Here is a 5277-nt window from a genome sequence, read left to right as displayed (position 1 = left end):
ATGGCGAACCTTTTGAGCTCGGCGTGTCAGCATTTTGAAAAACCCTAACTTAACTCTGGTGCCGTGTCACATATAGAAATTTTTTGATATTTGCAACCACAGTAAAACAAAGGCTTATATTTTTTATATTTATTTTATATATTTAAATGCCATTTAACAAAGAAAAATCAACCAAAAAAATGAGTTCGCGTGTCACTGCTGACACGCGTGTCATAGGTTTGCCATCACTGAGCTACAGCAATGCCTAGGATGGGGCATGAGATCTAGAACACATGCACTACCTCCTGTGCCCAGGGAATGCTGCACAGGGCAGACCCGGTCACAAGTTGGGCAGAGTTCACTTTCCATCACCCCACGTTCAAGGCTCAGCCGTTGCTTCACGCAGCGGAAACAGATTCAGCATCGGACACTTGTTATATTGTACTAGAGGCCCAGTGCATGAGATCCGTGCCTGGCCCAGCCAGTGTGGCTCAGTGGTTGAGCATTGACCTATGAATCAGGAGGTCATGGTTTGATTCCCGGTCAGGGCTTATGCCTGGATTTCTCTCTCCCTCTCCCTCCTTCTCTGAAATAAAAAAATATATATATTTTTGGGGAAAATACAACAACAACAATAACAAAAACCCTGAATTTGCCAAAACTTCAGTCTGTAGGCCATGTGGGCACGAAGTGGTTAAACTTCCAGACTTCTAAAACCGGACAGGAAAGAGTCAGAGACCTCTGCAGAGGAGAAATCTTTTTGAGATTTTAGGAGCCCTTCAAACGTACTCATTCTTGAAAGCCAAAATGGCCACATTGCTGGGAAGCTGGAGAACTTCGACCCCTATGTGGACACTCTTTAGAGTAGTGCTACTTAATAATTACATCTGGACAATAGACAAAAACAGGATTTTCCTATTAAAATCCAGATGTGTGGACACCCTACTCAGATGGCCCCTTCCCTCTACCACTCCATGCAACCCGGGGCTCAAATGTGCAGAGAGAAGCCCCAAGTGTGTGGGGATGTAGGCAATGCTCGTTTTTTCTACTTTTTCTTTTTTTAATCCTCACCCGAGGACATTTTTCCACTGATTTTTAGAGACAGTGGAAGACAGAGGGAAAGACGGAGAGGAACATCGATGTGAGAGAAACACATAGATTGGTTGCCTTCTGCACAACAGCGGAAACAGATTCAGCATCGGACACTTGTTATATTGTACTAGAGGCCCAGTGCATGAGATCCGTGCACTGGGGGAGTCCCTCAGCCCAGCCTGTGCCCTCTCGCAGTCCGGGACCCCTTGAGGGATGTCCACCTGCCGGCTAAGCCAGTAGACATCCCTCTCACAGTCCAGGGCTGTGCCAAAAAGAGCCAAAAGAGCCGCTGGCAAAAAGTTGACATTCCATTCCTTTCCTGTCCTACCAACGTGCACACATTTAACTCCAAAGAATGACTGGTCAAAAATAGCCCTTCTAGGCCCTGATTGAAACATTACACCACATCACCCCTCATTCCTTACAGCCTGCCTGCAGCGGAGGCAGGAAAGGCTCCCGCCATGGCCATGGCACTCGTCAGACTTGAGCCCGGCTTCTGGCTGAGCGGCGCTCCCCCTGTGGGAGCACACTGACCACCAGGGGGCAGCTCCGGGATTGAGCGTCTGCCCCCTGGTGGTCAGTGCGTGTCATCGCGACTGGCCGTTCCACCGTTTGATTTGCATATTCTACTTTTATTATATAGGATATTCAAGTAACACTTCGAAATAAACTGTAAATATAATTGATCCCATCCAGAGGTTAATCAGCGTCATACATTCTGTTTTTCTCTACCATCTGGAATAAAAGAATCCCTTCAGATATTATTCCCTGAAGTTGTCCCAACTGACCACTCTGATGAGAATTTCTGTGTCCATAGTGAGAAAAGCAGATCATGGTCTCTGGTATCACCTTTCAGAACGAGGCCTAAATAAGACCCATTCCACCTGGGCGTGCTCCAGATAAACACTTCAGTCCTTACGCTTTAAAAAGAAAAAACTGGTAACCAGTGATGCTCCCAGGAACCGTTTTCCAATGGAAATCGGACCAACGTGGATGTAAGCCTTTTTTTTTTTCTCCTTAATTGCCTTTCACGTCTTTCGATGCCCCTCCTCAGATAAATTCTCCGTGTGACTCATGCTGAAAAGAAAGAACTGAGAAGCTTCTTTTCAGCCAAAAGAGCCGCTGGCAAAAAGTTGACATTCCATTCCTTTCCTGTCCTACCAACGTGCACACATTTAACTCCAAAGAATGACTGGTCAAAAATAGCCCTTCTCGGCCCTGATTGAAACATCACCCCACATCAGAGACTGGCAACCTTCATAGTAAATATTTAATAAAGCACAAGAGTAAGTATTTAAATGCTTTACGGAGACAAGCTACATAATTCTGATTGACGTTTTAAGGAAGAGTCATTTATTTGAGGAGAAGTATCCTCCCATTTAAGCCTGTCTTCTCAATCACCAAAGCAACATTGAGCCCTGGCCGGTGTGGCTCAGTGGATAAAGCATCGGCCTTCAGACTGAAGGGTCCCGGGTTCGATTCTGGTCAAGGGCACATGCCTGGGTTGTGGGCTCGATCCCCAGTAGGGGGCGTGCAGGAGGCAGCCGATCCATGATTTTCTCTCATCATTGATGTTTCTCTCTCTCCCTCTCACTTCCTCTCTGAAATCAATTTTTAAAAAATTAAAATACAACACAAGAACAACATTGAGTCTTGACATTTTGTCAGAGTTATTTTTGACCAAGCCATACTTTACTGCTAAAAAAGGTATTTACTGCCCTAACCCGTTTGGCTCAGTGGCTAGAGCATCAGCCTGCAGACTCAAAGGTCCCAGGTTCGATTCCGGTCATGGGCATGTACCTTGGTTGCGGGCACATCCCCAGTAGGAAGTGTGCAGGAGGCAGCTGATCGATGTTTCTCTCTCATCGATGTTTCTAACTCTCTATCCCTCTCCCTTCCTCTCTGTAAAAAATCAATAAAATATTTTTTTAAAAAAGGTGTTTGCTAATGAAGAGTCTCTAAAAGCCGGGAACAGATTTTCAGTGCAATGTTAGTTTTCCTGGAACACACTGAATTTCCACAAGGAAGTATTTTAGAATCCAAGTATCAGTACAGCAAACACAGAATCATACTCTTGCTTGTGCCTATGGAGAGCCCGGGGAAAGGAGTGACACTACAATGACAGATACCGCATTTCTTCAAGGCTCGGAAGACATGCTTACGAGTTCAAGGAAGTTACGATGACAACCATCAGATGTACGTTGTGCCATCCTGACCTATCAGGTTTCCATCAACCCATCTGTAGTCAGAACCTTCCACATGTCATTATCATTCACAAATTACTTCATTTCTACATGGTCATAACACGCTACGGTATAAATAAATGTTTTTTAAAAGTCAAAATTGAAAAGTGAAGCCAATTAAAATATGAACTTGTGGAGACTTTCCCACAAGGTTGTATAACCTACTGGAGTCTATTTTTATTAATTTCAGAGAGGAACGGAGAAGGAGAGAGAGAGGTAGAAACATCAATGATGAGAGAGAATCATTAATCGGCTGCCTCCTGCACGCCCCCTACTGGGGATGAAGCCTGCAACCCAGGCATGTGCCCTTGACGGGAATCAAACCCCCATGACCCTTCACTCTGCAGGCCGACACTCTATCCGCTGAGCCAAACAAGCTAGGGCTGGAGTGTCTTTTTTTTTTTTTAAGTTAGATCAGGCATCAGCAAACTACAGCCTGTGCTTTTGTAAAGTTTTATTAGAACATGGTCACAATTCATTCAGGTATTATCTATGTCTGCTCTGGGCTTACAAAGGCAAGGTCAAGTGGCTATCACAGAGACTTTCTGGCCTGCGAAGTGAAAAGTATTTACTCTCTGGCCCTGTACAGATACGGTTTGCTCACCTCTGCCTTGGGTCCCTGGCTGCTTCCAAGCGGACACTTCTACAGATGCGTATTCATGCATATCTATATATATAAAAGCCTAATCGACCATTCGACCTGTAGCTATGATGCGCACTGACCACCGGGGGCAGACGCTCAATGCACAGGCGTGGAAACACGGACCAGACTGATGAATCTCAGAGGGAACGGGGGAGGGGGGGGGGAGGGAAGAGGTTAACCAAAGATCTTATATGCATACTAGAGGCCTGGTGCACAGATTCATGCACTGGTGGGGTCCCTCGGCCTGGCCTGCGGGGATTGGGCTGAAACTGGCTCTCCAACATCCCCTGAGAGGTCCTGGATTGTGAGAGTGTGCAGGCCACAGCGAGGGATCCCATCAGTGCACAAATCTGTGCACCAGGCCTCTAGTAATAAATAATCTTTAAGAAAGGAAGTTATCTATAGATTTAGCGACAAAATAATCAAACAATCACAATTTAAGAAGACCTGGTTCTAGCAAGAAAGGTGTTTTTAAAGGCTGCTGACTCTGCAAAGCATTAGCTTGAAGCAATAAAATTTGAATAAATAATTTGTGATTGACGTAAAGGGTTTGGCTGGTATGTACCTTTCCCAATGCAAAGGTGAGAGTTCTTTATTTGTTGGGGGGTGGGTGGTTCTTATTTTATTCTTATTATTTTTTTAAATCTTCACCCGAGAATATTTTCCCATCGATTTTTAGGGAGAGTGGAAGAGAGAGGGAAAGACAGATTGAAATATTGATGTGAGAGAAACACATTGATGGGTTGCCCCCTACATGAGCCCCGACCAGGGCCCGGGCCAAGGAGGAGCCTGCAACTGAGGTACATGCCCTTGACGAGAATAGAACCCGGGACCCTTTGGTCCACAGGCCAACGCTCTATCCACTGAGCCAACCCAGCTAGGGCTTAAACTCCGGATATTTTAGTCTTTGAGCACTGCCTCCAATTGCTCCACTTCTCTTGATTTTCTCCCAGGCAACCAGCGCCCTCCTGACTTCAGCACCTTCCTTAGGCGGCCTGGATTCCGGAGTTAGCTCCTCCCGCTCTCACTGCCCTTCCTTTGTCTTCTTGCTGTGATTCCACCAAATTCATTCCGGATCCATGGGGCCACCCCGCCTCCCCCAGGTTGGATATGAAGCTTCGGGGGGAAATGCACAGATGTTTTGTACTGGTTTCAGCCTATCCATAACCAATGTTGTGCCTGGACCAGCCCTTGCGGTTCTTATTGTTTATGAAAGACACCCTGCAGCAACAGCATTAGGAAACTTTGAAAAGATGCAGGTTTGTTACTTACAAGACCTGGAAATTACACAGCACACCTGGGGCCACACAGCAAGAATAC

General features: G+C 45.9%; 1 long non-coding RNA gene across 1 annotated transcript in view; it reads left to right on the top strand.

Moving 5' to 3' along the window:
- Positions 1 to 488: 488 nt before the first annotated feature.
- The window catches only part of LOC107183092, a 6114-nt gene continuing 1325 nt past the window's right edge, over positions 489 to 5277 (top strand). Inside the window, exons 1-2 of the long non-coding RNA XR_001513867.1 lie at positions 489 to 521; positions 3835 to 3839. This is a non-coding gene — a long non-coding RNA (uncharacterized LOC107183092). The remainder of the gene's footprint in view (positions 522 to 3834; positions 3840 to 5277) is intronic.

The sequence above is a fragment of the Myotis davidii genome, unplaced genomic scaffold (assembly GCF_000327345.1).
Source record: "Myotis davidii unplaced genomic scaffold, ASM32734v1 scaffold1277, whole genome shotgun sequence".
In the NCBI taxonomy this organism is placed as follows: domain Eukaryota; kingdom Metazoa; phylum Chordata; class Mammalia; order Chiroptera; family Vespertilionidae; genus Myotis; species Myotis davidii.
Note: the sequence above shows the minus strand (reverse complement) of the source record. Positions and strands in the feature narration are given on the sequence as shown.